The following is a 16,969-nucleotide window of genomic DNA, read 5'->3' as shown; positions in this document are numbered from 1 at the left end:
GCGGAAGATTCCCATTGGAGTAGTTCCTTTGAAGTTTTTCTTTCCATAGTCAATTTAGATTTGAATTAACATTACAAATTTTCTACTGTATTAATTTCATCATAAGTCCTTTTATGCAGTTGAGTAATTAATTTCAATTCTCAATAAGGGCTTTCATTAAAGTATTGCTATTGTTGAAACCCTATATTCACAAAAGAATGGGGTGCTCTTCTCTGGAAAGATATTTAAATGGTTCCTCAATTTTAGATAAAGTTACAGTGTGATTGAAATTACTCATTATATACTATTCAATTTAGGTTTTGTGATGTTTCCAGGCCCATATCTAAAACTAAGATGAAGGCTAGCTTTTTTCACAAGCTCATACAGGAACTGCATTGTTTCTGGCTCCTTAGTAGTCAGTTGTTTTGATTTGAATTCACATTGTATATAGATATCTATAATGAAGTATTTTAACAAACTGATATGCTTTACTTTATTAATTTCACATTTTAAAATAAATGTAAAGTACAGGTGAGAGCCTACATTTTTTATTTATACACTGCCTCAGCAGCATGAGATTTAATTATTCTGAGTTTTGTATAGAATTGAAATCTCTTTTGTTGCCTTTTCCTTGCATGCCTATGAGGCACTAACCAGCGCTACAGCATTTTATGTACATGTCTCAAAGACTCTAGGAAAACAGCAGGCAAGATCCCAGTTCTCCAGCCTCCATATGGGGAAAAGAGCAGGGAAAAAGAGATTGCCATGTAAAACCTTTGTGCTTTGAAGCTGTTTTTACAAACCTGGTCATAATCCAGTACCAACTGGAACCAGCTTGGCGCATCTCAGCATCTACTCTGCTCCTTACAGCCACTGAGGGGGTGAAGAACAGCAGTAGTTCAATGTACTGACCTCCACCCTCCCTCCTGTATCTTCCACCCTTTCTTGCCAAGGCTGGGCTCAGAGAAGCCCAGTGCCTTAGTTGCAGTTCTAGGATGCCTCCCTCATAGGATGGGAAATCTTCTATCTGCTGCTAGATCAACGAGAGGGAGCCATATTAAAAAAAAAAAAAAAAAAAAAAAAAAAAGCAGCAACAATCCTACCCTAATGTATGGAGTGGTTGACAGCAAGGAAGTTAACTGTCCCTGAGGGGAGAAAAAGGACCCGTTCCTACCGGGCAGCACCGGGTGCTGTGAAGGCTGACCTCAGCTGCAGCACCGTCTCAGTCGGCCTGATCTCGGTGCCGGCTCTTACGGAGGGCCCTCAGAGCCTAGGGCTCTTCTGCGAGGGGTTCTGGCTGATGCTGGGGAAGAAATATAGCGTGGCATGGGGTGCTGTATAAAATGATATGGTGTCTGAGTATTGACTCCCTACCCTGAAAGCTGAGAATAGGGCTTGACCTTTCCCTGCACACATGGTGGTTGCTTTGTCCAGGCTCTGGAAAACTGGGATAAGTCTACATGCTTATTATTTGACTTCCTGCGTTGCTTTTCAGAAGCAAGCAATTTTTTTCCTAGGGAAAGAGTGGAACAGGTATTTATTCTGTGAGAACAAGTACGATTTTTCGGTCTGTGTTTTGAGAAGGAATAAAAGGGCAGCAGTAAACAGCAAAGCTTCAGATTCAATAAGCTACTTTAAGCAGCTGTGCTGATGCCTCCAGCCAGCAATGTGCTCATTTCAACAGCTGCATGGCATAAATAGAAGCTGCTCACTCTTATCTCTCAGCTAAATACAGGCCTATGGGCTTTAACCCCTGTAAAAATCCTGTACTGTTCCTTCGGGGTAAAGCAATTGTTTCCCAACTGAAATGCCTCTAACCACATAAACAACAAGTTAAACCACCAGGAGACCTGCTATAGCTTCCTCTTGTGTACACACTGAGAGTCCCTGAGGTCTCTGCGGGGTCCGAAATAAGGGAATCTGACCTTCTTACTTATCCCAGTATGGACATTGTTGTCCAGACTGTTAAAAATATTTAAAAAATCCCAAACCAAACCAAACAACAGTTATTTAACCAAACACTTAGCACATTTCCTAAGCATCCACAAGAATATTTCAACCAGATACCACAAGATGTTACACCCAAGACTTTCCTATATTTACACTTTCTGGTTGCTTTAAGAGCACATCCAAGTCTCCCATACACGCTCTGAGGCAGACTTCTAGTCCATTAGCCACTTGTACGCCACAGCGGTCTGGCACGTTTCTGCAGTTTGTGAGACTTCTGACTTGGGTGAAATAAGGAATTCCGACGTCCCTCAGTGCAAGAAGGCCAACGTAACAGCTTCACAGCAATGGGACTCGCTATGAAGGAAGCATAGCCAGCTCCCTCCCACCCCCAAGCTCGTACTATAATAGCACAGAGGGTGCAGCCTTCCCTAGCACAGAGTCCTGTTAAACCAAGCACCAAACAAAAACCAGTTTATGTTGCTAACCATCAGCAAAGGCAGTATATCAAAAGGACTACATCACAAAAATCACAATGCAGGTCGGCGGCCCACTGACCGACTCCTGCTAAGCACTGTATTTGACATACGTTTACGCAGTGCGTGATACCTAGGCAGGGAACTGTGGACCACAGGTTGAAGAATCACTGCAAGAGGGAGTGGTGCTTTCCCTACAGAAGCCAGGGTCCACCCCCAGCGGCTGCCTCATACAAACAGTTAGTGCCAGATTTAGGATTGGATGGAAAGGGACCTTGACTTGATATTTCAGAAGCAACTAAAACTCCAGCATAAATTGTTTTACAGAATCTTTAGCATAACACCAACAAAGTAAAAAGCAAAACGTTACTTCTAACGCTTTGTTATTAAAAGTAAGAAGCAAAGTATTCCGGCTGCAAAACAAAGTGTCTAGAATTGTTTACCTTCCTCTAATTTATGTTAAATTAAATCTTTTAGACATAAGAAAAACATTTTCTAAATATAATTTACACTGTCATCTCCTGTGTCTCTCATAAATTGCTCTCCATTTTTTGTTAAATAAGACTCAAATTGTTTATTGGACACCCAAATTTGTATGAATTGGATTTGAGAGTTTCCTAGTGAGGTGTACAGAAAAAGAATAGATGTAAAATGTAGAAGTGATTATTGTGGAGTAATTGCCATTTTTTCCTAATGAAGGGAGCTGTTTAACAGCATGCACTGTAATAGAATTTTATTGCATGTATGAAAAGGAGTGTTAAGTAGTACTTTAAGAGGACAGGATCTGCAGTGCACCTGACACCACATCTTCAATATAGGAATAAGTTACCCTAATAATACAAAAGATACATTCCAAGATGAGGAATTTTACATGAGAAAAATGAAAATATGGTTTGGGGGAGCTTTCTTTCCACTAACTGCTGAATTAATGATATTTCAGAGTATTTAATAATGCCTTGCAATCAAAAGTTGAGGCATGAACTATGAAAGCTTCTTTTAATAGAAAAACCTCAAGGGGCTGTTCATACGTTCTCTTCTCAGAGCTGAAAAATGATGATTTATCTATTGCTCTAAAAACTGATTGTGTTTTTGAAATTGAAAAATCATAGCAAAAATAGATGTTATGAGTATTTCCAGATGCAGCTTTGTAATTAGCATCAACAGCTACTTAGCACATTATGCTAATTATGTTACCCAAATACATGCAAATAATATGAAAACCGGGATGGGGGGCGGGGGGGGGGGAGGCATTCTTAGCTGCCTTTACAGTATTGGGCAATTATCCAATTAGACTAAAAGATGCCTCTAGGCTAATCCCTGCCTGGATGTTCAAGACAGCCAGGCATTTTTAGAAACTTCACCGATTGTCTGGGAATGTCACTTGTTTGTAAAACTGCGTGAATTTTAAGGCCAGAGCTGTAAGACCTCCCCATACAGGTAGGATGCGAGAGGTAGCTGTTCAAGAGAAAGCTTTACCGGTAAGGAGAGCTGGTGAAACAGAAGTTTCAGGGGCGTTGTAACAGGATAGCAAGCTTTTTACCCTTATGTCACTGGTTCAAATCCTGTCCAGATGGGAAACGAAAGTAAGTAGAGGCCTTGGCAGCTGGCTAAATGGGTTTGTATTCTCAAACCGGCTTTAATGGGTGAAGTCTCTCCTTCAGACTCCAGGCATTACTGCAGGCATAAGCACCTGCTTAGAGCAGGCGTTCTTCCTTGAAGCACTGCAGTTACGATCTCTAATTACCAGTGCAAAGCCCTTTAAGATACTGGAAAGTGTTTTGCAGTGCACGGAATAGATGCTCTATGGAACTTGCCACACTAAGCAGCTCCAGTTCCTTTTTTCACATTAGCTCAGGATTTGAAACCGCAACTGAGGCAAAACTCACTAATTGCCGTCTTTGCCACCGTTTTAATTGCTTCTAATGGGAGCAGGACGGGACTGCTTCATGTTTCAGCTCCATCTCCTCAGACAGCAGACTAGCTGTACAGTCTAGTCCAAATTGAAAAAACAAGATTGGAGTAGCAGTATCAATTATGGTGCTGTCTGTGATCATGTGGCACTAGACTAGATACCATTACTCCCTTCTCGTCCTGTGCTCCTGGCACATGAAAGCTTCTACTGTTGTGAGCTGAACTTTGGTGACATACCAGGCATAAACCATGGCCCTCAGAGTGCTTTACAATGAATCTTTATTTTGTATGTAGCTGTATTATACTGCGTGTGAGAATAAATGGCACAGCTGGTAAGATTTATGGCAGACTGTATGCACGGCTTTATGTTGCTGTTTCCTGCATGTGCAGATACACGTGCAATTTCTGTCACGGTACAGAAAGGGGTCATTTTCACCAGCCTTATTAGTCCTGAATAAATAATGATGATAATCACTTACTGCAGACTCAGTTTATAGTTTAATTAACCTGCATCTGCTCCCAAGAATCAAAGGCAGAAAAATATTGCTGGAGCATTAAACAATATCTACCGTTACATTTTCAGGGCATTACACAGAATTGCAGTCATACAGCTCTTACTGATTTTAGAGAGAATCACATGGCTTCAATGCTATGTAAGGCTTTGAAAAAATCTACGATTTAGAAGAATCCATCTGACCTGCTCAGCATGCTGAGCATTCAAGAGCAGTAGTGAACACTTAGAACGAATAACTGAGGGAAAACAGGTTTCAAAATTATTGAAGCTCCTAAGATGCACTTAAAGATTTGGGTTGTGTAGAGATCCTCAGAGAAGCCTCTGAAATAGGTAAATAAAATTAGGGAATTCAAGAATTATTCTAGAAAACACTACAAGACCCTAAGGAGGTATGTCACAACTTAATACTTAATACAGCAGTACTATCAAATAGATTCATAGAATCATTTAGGTTGGAAAAGACCTTCAAGATCATCGAGTCCAACCACCATCCATGCCCACTAAACCATGTCCTGAAGTGCCTTGTCTACGCGCTTTTCGAATACCTCCAGGGATGGTGATTCAACCACTTCCCTGGGCAGCCCATTCCAATATTTGACAACCCTCTCAGTAAAAAAAAATTTCCTAACATCTAACCTAAATCTCCCTTGCCACGGCTTGAGGCCATTTCCTGTTGTCCTATCTCCAGCCACCTGACAGAAGAGACCAGCACCCACCTCACTACAACCTCCTTTCAGGTAGTTGCAGAGAGCGATCAGGTCTCCCCTCAGCCTCCTCTTCTCAGGGCTAAACAGCCCCAGTTCCCTCAGCCGCTCCTCATCAGACTTGTGCTCCAGGCCCCTCACCAGCTTGGTTGCCCTTCTCTGGACACGCTCCAGCACCTCCATGTCTTTCCTGCAGTGAGGGGCCCAAAACTGAACACAGGACTCGAGGTGCGGCCTCACCAGTGCCCAGTACAGGGGAACAACCACCTCCCTGCTCCTGCTGGCCACGCTATTTCTGATACAGGCCAGGATGCCGTTGGCCTTCTTGGCCACCTGGGCACACTGCTGGCTCATATTCAGCCGGCTGTCAACCAGCACCCCCAGGTCTTTCTCTGCTGGGCGGCTTTCCAGCCACTCTTCCCCAAGCCTGTAGAGCTGCATGGGGCTGCTATGACCGAAGTGCAGGACCCGGCAGTTGGACTTGTTGAACCTCATACAATGGGCCTCGTCCCATTGATCCAGCCTGTCCACATCTCTTTGTAGAGCCGTCCTACCCTTGAGCAGATCAACCCTGTGTCCCAAATTGGTGTTGTCTGCAAACTTGCTGAGGGTGCACTCAATCCCCTCGTCTAGATCATTGATAAAGGTATTAAACAGAACCGGCCCCAACACCGAGCCTTGGGGAACACCACTTGTGACCCGCCGCCAACTGGATTTAACTCCATTCACCACAACCCTCTGGGCTCGTCCAGCCAGCCAGTTTTTCACCCAGCGAAGAGTACACTTATCTAAGCCATGAGACACCAGCTTCTCAAGGAGTATGCCATGAGAGACAGTGTCCAAGGCCTTGCTGGAGTCCAGGTAGATAACATCCACAGCCTTTCCCTCATCCACTAGGCAGGTCACCTGGTCATAGAAGACCAGGTTGGTCAAGCAGGACCTGCCTTTCATAAACCCATGCTGACTGGGCCTGATCCCCTGCTTGTCCTGGACTTGCCATGTGAGTTCTCTCAAGACAAACCGTTCCATAATCTTTCCCAGTACTGAGGTCAGGCTGAGAGGCCCGTAGTTCCCCAGATCCTCCCTCCGACCCTTCTTGTAAATGGGCGTCACATTGGCAAGCCTCCAGTCCTCTGGGACCTCCCCCGTTGACCAGGAACGCTGATAGATGATGGAGAGTGGCTTGGCAAGCACCTCTGCCAGTTCCCTCAGTACTCTTGGATGGATCCTGTCGGGTCGCATAGATCTGTGAGTGTCCAGATGGTGTAGTAAGTCACTAACTGTTTCCTCCTGGATTAAGGGGGGTATATTCTGCTCTTCATCCTCACCTTCCAGCTCAGGGGGCAGAGTACCCTGAGGATAACTGCTCTCTCTATTAAAGACTGAGGCAAAGAAGGCATGAAGTACCTCAGCCTTTTCCTTATCTCTGGTGGCTACGTTCCCTTCTGTATCCATTAAAGGATAGATATTCTCCTTGGCTTTCTTTTTATTGTTAACATATTTGTAAAAACATTTTTTTGTTGTTCCTTTACAATAGTGGCCAGATTGAGTTCTAGCTGAGCTTTTGCCTTTCTAATTTCCTCTCTGTATGATCTAACAAGATCCCTGTACTCCTTCCAAGTTGCCCACCCTTTCTTCCAGAGATGATAAACTCTCCTTTTTTTCTTGAGTCCCAGCAAAAGCTCCCTGTTCAGCCAGGCCGGTTGTCTTCCTCAGCGGTTCGACTTGTGGCACATGGGAATAGCCTGGTCCTGAGCCATTAAGATTTCCTTCTTAAAGAATGTCCATCCCTCCTGGACCCCTTTGCCCTTCAGGACTGTCTCCCAAGGGACTCTTTCAACCAGTCTCCTGAAGAGGCCAAAGTTTGTCCTCCAGAAGTCCATAGTGCTGGTTTTGCTGACCACCTTCCTCGCCTCACCAAGAATTGAGAATTCTATCATTTCATGGCCGCTAAGCCTGAGATGGCCTCTGACCATCACGCCTCCCACCAGTCCTTCCCTGTTCGTAAAGAGCAGATCTAGCAAGGCTTCTCCCCTGGTTGGCTCACCCACCAGCTGTGTCAGGAAGTTATCTTCCACACACTCCATGAACCTCCTAGACTGCTTACTCACTGCTGTGTTGTATTTCCAGCAGATGTCTGGAGAGTTGAAGTCCCCCACAAGGACAAGGGCACACGATTGTGAGACTACTGCCAGCTGCTTGTAGGATGATTCATCCATCTCTTCAACCTGGTTGGGTGAAATATTTAAACATCACTCAGTGACTCAAGGCCCCAGCTCTGCAAGTGGGTTTATACACAAGCTAAGCATCTCTGTTTTCGGAGTCAGAAAATGGCATAATGGTGCTGTTTTCTAAAGCAAGCACTCCATTTTTACTTTTCACTTTGTTAACCCACCTTTGAAACACAGGGCTGGTCTATCCCAGGCAGTGATGCAACGTGGTGTAGATAACCTTCCCAATTTATACCTTGATGTAGTATCTCCAGGGAGGTTATGCTGCAACCAAGCAAAGGCAGTTATGACTATAGAGGTTTATATGGTAAACTACTATTCTTGTTTAGATGCTCACTTTATAAATAGTAGTGGAGTTCATTTTAGCCATTACTCTTGTGTTTTCTAGCTATCAGTTAGAAGGAGGTATAATGCAGCCAAAAACCATTAAGCCTTTCTGTCTGCCAGAGGCTTAAATCTAGTACAAAACAAGATTTAAGTGACAGAGGTAAGCATAGGAGTACTAAACCAATAAACCAGCATTGCTCTTTGTGACCGGCAGCTATCTCGGCACACCAGCAGCATTGTTTGACTCTTAAACCTCTTCATTTGTTGTTGAGACAGAGGACATTTTGGAAGAGATTCAGATGGAGATTCACAGGGACATTTTTAGTAGAATTTTAACTAAAATTTGTTATGGAAAGGTCAGAGGAATTTAAGAAATCTGTTGTTCTGAAATAAAACATAATGAGACCTTTGCAGGCAAAGGGATGCTGAAAGTTGTTATTGCGCCAGTCAGAAGCAAGGTTTGACATCTCACTGCAATGGGGTCAGAGGCACTAGACTGTGAAAGCAGTCGAAGGCCGAGATCAATACCATCTCATGTGCTAGAACAGAGAGGGGCGAAAGATGGGTGTGATGGGTTGACCCTGGCTGGATGCCAGGTGCCCACCAAAGCCGCTCTATCACTCCGCCTCCTCAGCTGGACAGGGGAGAGAAAAATATAACGAAAAGCTTGCGGGTCGAGATAAGGACAGGAGAGATCATTCACTAATTACCATCACGGGCAAAACAGACTCAGCTTGGGGAAAATTAACTCAATTTATTACAAATCAGCCAGAGTAAGGTAATGAGAAATAAACCCAAATCTCAAAACACCTTCCCACCACCCCTCACTTCTTCCTGGGCACAACTTCACTCCCGGATTTCTTCACCAAGCCCCCTCAGCGGCACAAGGGGAACTTGGATGGGGTTTACGGTCATCACACGTTATTTTCTGCCGCTAATCCTCCTCAGGCAGAGGGCTCCCCACACTCTTCCCCTGCTCCAGCGTGGGGTCCCACCCACGGGAGACAGTCCTCCACGAACTCCTCCAACGTGGGCCATTCCCACGGGCTGCAGTTCTTCATAAACTGCTCCAGCATGGGTCCATTCCACAGCGTGCAGTCCTTCAGGAGCACACTGCTCTAGCGTGGGTCCTCCACGGGGTCACAAGTCCTGCCAGAAAACCCACTCTGTGGGCTCCTCTCTCCACAGATCCACAGGTCCTGCCAGGAGCCTGCTTCAGCGCGGGGTTCTCACAGGGTCACAGCCTCCTTCGGGAACCCACGTGCTCCAGCGTGGGGTCCTCCACGGGCTGCAGGTGGAGACCTGCTCCACCGTGGACCTCCCTGGGCTGCAGGGGGACAGCCTGCCTCACCAGGGTCTTCACCATGGGCTGCAGGGGAATCTCTGCTCCAGCGCCTGGAGCATCTCCTCCCCCTCCTTCTTCACTGACCTTGGTGTCCGCAGGCTTGTTTCTCTTACGTGTTCTCACTCCTCACTCCGGCGGCTGTTTCTCTCCCTCTCAACGTTTTTTTTCCTTCTTAAAAATGTTATCACAGAGGTGTTACCACTATCGCTGATTGGCTCGGCCTTGGCCGGTTGCGGGTCCGTCTCAGAGCCGGCTGGTATGGGCTCTCTTGAACACAGGGGAAGCTTCCAGCAGCTTCTGTAACCCACCCTGCTACCAAAACCTTGCCACACAAAACCAATACATTGGGAAACTCGAAACAGACTTCAAACAAGACAAAGTCCTTGCCTTGGCATTCCATAAGGATGCAGGAAGGTTTGCTAAGGATGGAGCAGAGTATACTACAGTAACAGAGATGTGAAAGGGTTACAGTCTGAGCAGGAGGTTTAGTGTGGGTGGAAAGGAAGGACTGTATCCTTTACAGCTTTCATTTGAGGTCAGCTTGTGAAATATAGACCCCTTTTGGACATAAGGACAATTGCAGAGGTCTAGATGATATCCACACAGTGGCTATCACTCTGAGTCACAGCAGGACAGTGGTAATGCCTGCAGTAGTCAGAAAGAAAAAGCTCAAAAGCTGTGCTAAGATGGATACTGACACGGTGCCAGAAAGACTGGCCAAGGCTTTCATTTGGAGGGAGGGGATAACAGAAGGAGAAGGATGTTGAAGTGTGCACATAAAGGCAGTGGTTACCTGGGGCTTTGCAGGCAAGATTTTCTGCAGCCAAGCTGTAGAGGAGAAAGAAAATGGGATCAGAACTCCTGGGACCTTTCCAGCAGCCTCTCAGACCATTAGAGAAAGATCTTCCAGCAAACGTTGCTGAAGGGCAGACGAAAGGCTGGACAACAACAGCGTCACAGAAAGCAAAGGACAGGGTTTGGGAGGAAGAACATAGGGAGGGATGTGGAAGGCAGCTGACTGGCCCAGAAGGATGAAAAGGGTGTGCTTGATATGAGCTCTGTGAGGTCTGAGAGGCTTTAGCAGCATGGGGAGAATTACTAGAGAAAAAACAGAGCCCCAGGGCTGGGCTGGGAGGAAAGGGACTCCTGACAGCAAGGGTAGACAGCAGTCACATCACAGCAGTAAAGGGGACAGCAGGCAGAAATTGGAGAAGCAGGTGGAGATCATGGGTAGGTTTCTAAAGAACATTCTTTCACATTTTATGTTACCAGCTAGCAGATGCACATTTCACATTGTCAAGGTTGAGTTCCAGCTTCCGTTGTAACACCTCTTTCACTCTCTCATCACCTTCTGAAAAAAATTCCTTATAGATCCCGATTTTCCACATTTGGTTGCAGCTTAGATGGTGAAAAGTGCAGAGTACTGAGGCTCAGCAAATGAATGCAATGCTTGTGGTTCCCTGTACTACATTTCTGTAGATGCTTACACACACATTCATAATTTAATACTCTCCATACATTATTGACAGTATATTGTTTGACAAATAACATGCCACAGAGAGGTATCACAAGTTGTATGAGAAGTAATGGGGTCCATCTGGGCTTTGAACCTCAATTCTGCATTTCAATCTCATTTGATTTCAGTCTGAAATTGCATTTCCTGATAAATGCTTGATTATCAGTTTTACTATTCATATTAGCATTAAATGTACAAAACATGAAGACAAAAGGATAAATACCTGTATATATGAAATATACCTACGAAATGTCATTCTAATGCTAGATGGAAGAAAGTATTTCCCAGATGTAACATAAAATTGTTTTAGAATTCAAGCTGGTTAAAATATCATTCTAACGCTAGATGGAAGAAAGTATTTCCCAGATGTAGCGTTAAATTGTTTTAGAATTCAAGCTGAAAAACGCCACCATTATTTCTTCCCAACCTGTTTGTTCTAACAATGTATTCCAAAAGTCCTATTTTTTTTTCCTGGTAACAGTTGTATTTCACTTTCCCACATGTAGTTCCTCCCAGACAGGAACACAAGGTTGGACTGGAGAAGTTAACAAAATAGCAATAAAATAATTTCTTGGAAATATGAACGCAGGTCACAACTTTTCAGTGAAATATTAAAGTATTAACTTTGTTTTGCAGAGGAGAAAAACCTAAAATCTGTGGGGATGTCACAGAATGAGCCAAAACGGGCAGATCTGTGGCCTGCAGACCCGTGTTCAGCCCTCACCGTCACAACGCTCCAGACACCGTCCAAGCTGCTTGCTGCAACAGCCGCGCACAGCGAGTGTGCTCGGAGGGGATGCGGTACCGGTGGCCCAGAAGCACAGCAGCCCTTCCCAGGGGCAGCCCACGGACTCTGACAACGACTCAGGAGCACTAGTAGTGACACTCTGCATAAGCGCTGCAACAAACTTCATAAATATCACATCAACTGGCTAATGCTTCTATCCTCAGATCTGGGACAGCAGAGTAGGCAGAGATTTCCCTGCTACAAGAAGCTAGCGAGGACTGCAGCCTGCTCCGGCAAGTGACCCAAATGTGCGACACACTCCACGTAACGGGAGCGGGGAGAGCCTCTCTGCAGCTCCGAGAGTTCAGCAGCAGTAGTGCGTGTATCGTCCCAGACAGGGACCTCTGGAGCATTTGTGTGTTGAAACAGCAACTAACACAGTGAGGCCATGCCTAGGGCTTACAGAAATAAGCAGCAATAAGGTAGGCAAATGCGGAGCATGATCTTTATCCAAGCCTGTGCAAAAAGCCTGTCTCAAAAGAGGTGGAGTAAGGGGGTCTAACACCCCTCCCAGTGCAGGACAGACAACATCTGGCAATGAGAGATGGATTACACTAGCTGTGACATAAGAGAAAGCGAAGTGGCAAGAGGATAAAAAATAGTAGGTGAAAATTCCGTGTTAATCTTAGAAGATAAACACTTTATATTGATGCTTTCAAGCACTAGCTCTAGATATACATTCTCTGAAGTAATTTTTTTTTTTTTTTTAATAATGAAATCACTTCATGAATGCTTTTACGGCTATGTTTTTACTAAAAGCCTAATTATTAGCATTTATCAATTTCTACAAGATGCCATCAAGAATGTGAAACAACATACATTGCTAACTGAATACTGAATAAAAACAACAGTCATTTACAAGACTGGCAAGTTTTAAATTCAAATGTTTTAATCATAAACCAAAGCAAATTTGCATAGAAAGGCAATCTGAGGACATAAGCATTTCTAAATGTTTTTTTTCTGTCATAGGCCTCTCCGTTATCAGAATTGCAGCTTTTATCCTCAACTTTGAGCTCAGCCTGACAGCAAAAGAAAACTTTTTTTAGTATTAACCTTTCATTTAGTACCCTCTGCTGGCCAAAACAAGGACAGACAGGGAAGTCAAAGCCGTAACCTCCAGTAATGAAAAAGATGCTGAAAAAACCATCAGTGACCTTCAGCAGAGATGACCTAATCTGTCACAGGGGGGAACGCTAACAAGCACACTCAACTCGAAGTAGAAAAATCAATACAACGCAGTGCAATGCATCTCTCAAAGCCTAAGCAGATTTTCACAATGCAGGAAGTCACACAGGCCCTCTCAGATGTATCATCAGCTCTATTCACTTTCCTAGCATTAGCTTTTGTTAAAAATAAAATCGCTGCTTAGTCACCTGGAAGGAATGGTAAAAGCCTTAGGTATTTGCCTGCTCATTCTTCCTTCTACTCAAGGAGGAAGGTATGCGAATCACATCGTATAACCTGATCTTCCCTTCTCCCTTTCTACAGTGAAACCTTTAAGCGAGAAATTTTTCAGTGGCTATTATGTATGAAGATTTCCTGCCATGAGCTGTACTGGCTACAGCTGGAGAGACAGGCAATCACGGAGCAGGCAGGCAGGGAGCACCTCACCACTCCTGCAGGCTCTCCTTGCAACCAGTGAAGCACTTTCCTTTGAGCAAGCTCTCAGGCATGGGCCACCTTTAAGCAGGTCCCTGCTTTGCACAGTGATTTGCAGCCCAGGCTACTCTCTCTTGAGGCACACTGCTTTGCCTTCCCTGGTAAGGGGGCTCTACCTTGACTATACACAGGTTCAGGACACCTGGCCAGCACATGGGAGGACTCAACGGGGTCCAGGTTTTGCCATCAGATGACAGGAACGGTCACCTCCATGCATAGCTGACTATGAGCAGACCAAATCGTTATCCCTAGTCCAGCAGGCTTTGATGGATCACAAAAAAGTGATTAAGGTAAACTCTGAGCAATTGCTCTCAGCCTGCGCTCTGCTCAAATTTCATTGCTGCTTTTCAAGCCCAAGAAGAAGCCTTCCCGCAGCTTGTATTAATCCGTCTATCCTAGGCTTTACCTCTCTCTACAAACTGCTAGGATGACTGCGTTGACTGATGAGAGAATCACCGACCAAGCAGAGCAACACATTTATCAGGCTCAGCTCCTGATCCAGGGCTCCAGTGCAAGCTTGCTGCTGGCCCCGGCAGCCAACCCTGCAAAAGTGTCTGCTTTCCTCTTGAAATTCCATCCCTGGCACAAGCAGGTGAAGGTAAAGGCAGACCTCTCTTCCTGCATTTTCTTTCCTGTTTCAGGAAAATGCTCTGCAGCCTCACGGAAAGCAGCAAAGCTGTTGGACGCTCATGTCAAATGATGAAAGCCAAGCGGAAGTCTGAAGTTCACACGCACATTCGGAGGCCTGCCCCAGGTCAGGATGCGGTGTGCACTCCAAACACCCTGGGGAAACCTGTCACTGTGCAATGATACCAAAAAGCTCTGCCTACTCAGTGATATGACACGGAATTCATTTTTGTCTACAGCTTATAAAAGCAAAGCCAAAACACTTCACCAAGAGGTAACCAGCAGCACAGAGACAGGAAAAGGAGAAAAGCGTCATAGGGAGATTTAACACAAAAAAAGACTAGCCTTGCTTACCACTTCTTCACAACCACATCAGGGAAGCACGTTACTGCCAAGTCTGTTACACCATGGTCGAGCCCTGTCAGACAGTGGTTTTTAACGATGTCCTCATGATTAGGGTAAAACCCCAAAGATCTGGCTTCGGGTCAATATATAATCTTGTAAACGATGCTGTGAACAGTCACGGGACTGGCACTTTGTAACAAAGTCATGACCTTAGCAATTGCTGAAGTCCAAAGCAACCACTGGCTGAACTGGACTCTTAGGTGGCACCTTGAAAAGGTTCTGCCTTTGCCGGGATCCACAGGGAGCCCTGAGCTGCGCTGCCAGAGCCAGCAACATGCCTGCAACAAGTCTCTGTCAGCAGGGGAGAAGCTCCAGTGAGCAGCAAGGTGGAGGTCTTGTCACAGCCTTTGCCAGCTACGAAGATTTATTCTTTTTTTTTAATCCTTTATCCCCAGACAACGGCAAGCTTCCTGACCGCCACAGGTAACTGTTAGCTTTCCAGATCTCACGTGATCCTCCACCAGAAGGATTTTGGTTTTCCCTCCCAGCACGTCTATGCCAGAATTTGGAAGGATAAGGCCCCCTAAGTAAAAGAGCCTCATCTTTCCTATTTCGTCTTTGAGGGTGGCAGGGGAAAAAAGGAAAAACGGAAAGCGGGTACTGGGCATCACCTACCTAGAAATGCCTAGACTGACTGCCAGCAGGAATAAGGTCAAGGCAGCTTGAGAAGTGTCAGCCCAGACAAGCAGTTCCCCATCTTGCTGCTACCGCTGTGTACCCAAGGAAGTAAGCAGCTCCTGCCCAAGCCTGGCTCAGCAGGGGCAACACACCAGCAATCCTCATCCCTTCTGGGGTGGCTCTGGTGGGCACCAGGGGAGCAGACAAGCACTGCAGGCCAGGTCTGCATGAGCCCGGCCGAAATGCGGTCAGGCCTCAGGCAGGGGAGCTGCGCGCATCCTTCTCCAGCCCACTTGATCTCTATTTAATAACAACACAACCACTTACACTTCCCAGGACAACCGCCAGCCCCGAGTCACACCTGTGCTGTAGTCCAGGGTATTCAGGCAAGAAACCAGATTATAATAAAGTAAAAACAGGAGAGGTGTAGAAAAATATTCTTCCTAACTATAGTTCATATTCTTGAAAAAGAAATGTTTCGGTAACAGATTCATTGTGAGAGCTTCTGGAGCTCCTTTCCAGCTTAAGTCCCTGGTTTCTAATGCGCCTCCCAGGTTGTTGAGGACGAAACGTGGCATCAGGTAAGAGCACTCACATGCTCTGGCACACATTCAGTCCTGTTTTCTGTCCCACGTATGCTGGTCGCTTGTCTTTTTTTTGACCTGTCACACAGTTTGCTGAGCAATGCACAGCAACGTCCAAGCCTTTTCCCAGGTCATTCGTTAATCAGTTAACAAGTCTTCAGTACTCTTCCATGGTTTAAATTAATTTATTCTTCCCACTGGCATTATATAGCATTTATTGATTTGCCATTGGAAGGCACTGAACTCTGAAAGGTCCTTGGAGTTCCTACCATCTCCATCTCGCTTAACCTCAAAAAACACTGTTTCTTGCATATTGTGTAATGTAACCTAAGTCTTAAGAAAATCTTGAGGAACGTCATAATTAATGCAGTTTTGTTCTGAATTTAACTAAAAAGCTTTTCATCACTTTGTCTTTTAACCTGTATATAAACCGGGACATTGCTTTAATCCATAATAGCTTAGTACTTTAATAAGCTCTTAAGAGTGGTGTTGGCAACAGATTTTTTTTTTTTTTTTTTTTTTTGAGCTTACAAGCAGAGTATCCCTTTGTCCACTGTTTTGCTGGTGTACTTGAAGTTCAGCAAATTAGAGGAACATGATTTCCTTTGAAGAAGCCATTATCCAACCAAGTTTATAGAAGGACCTTTAAAAAACTGTTTAACTACTACTGCAGCCAAAATGCGTGATGCTTGAAGTAAGACTTACAGCTCTGAACCACTCTTGTATCACTCTTGCTTTCTCACATTTTAAAAAATGCATAGAATATACCTAAACTTCCAGTATTACAAAAATGCTTTGATTGTCTAAGTTTATTCCTTCCTTTTCTTTTGGGAATATTGCAGTGGAGAGTCCACACCTCGGAACATAACAGAAACCACAAACGTGGGCAGCAAGAGCTGAAAAAGCTTCATTATCTAGTCTTCCCTGGCATAGTGGCTAAAGCATTTTCCCACTAAATCTTAAACTGAAAATCCCCTCCTGTTAAATAACAAACACATAATTTCTATAAATTGGGCAGGCAGAAGTTTCTGCTTCCTTTTCCAGATGTGCTTCTCTGTTTTCACTCCTCTTAAATGCAGTGCATTTCATTTCCAGGTGCATTACCTGAGGCGCAGGGGATGGGAAGGTACCTCCTCAAGGTTGCATCTCTGGAGAACTCCCCCATCCTTCTCTAACTATGGTTGAAGCCTGAAATAAAGAGCTGATGTGCTGAATGCTCAGCAGGCAGCAGTACCTCCTGGAACTCCAAGTTTAACTAAAAGTACAACAGCAGGGACCCTTCAGCTACACGGTCCATACTTCCTAGCGGCTTTTACACAGCCACCCAGTTAGGTGCACA

This window comes from Accipiter gentilis, chromosome 9 (assembly GCF_929443795.1).
Source record: "Accipiter gentilis chromosome 9, bAccGen1.1, whole genome shotgun sequence".
Classification (NCBI taxonomy): Eukaryota; Metazoa; Chordata; class Aves; order Accipitriformes; family Accipitridae; genus Astur; species Astur gentilis.
This window is presented reverse-complemented; position numbering follows the sequence as displayed.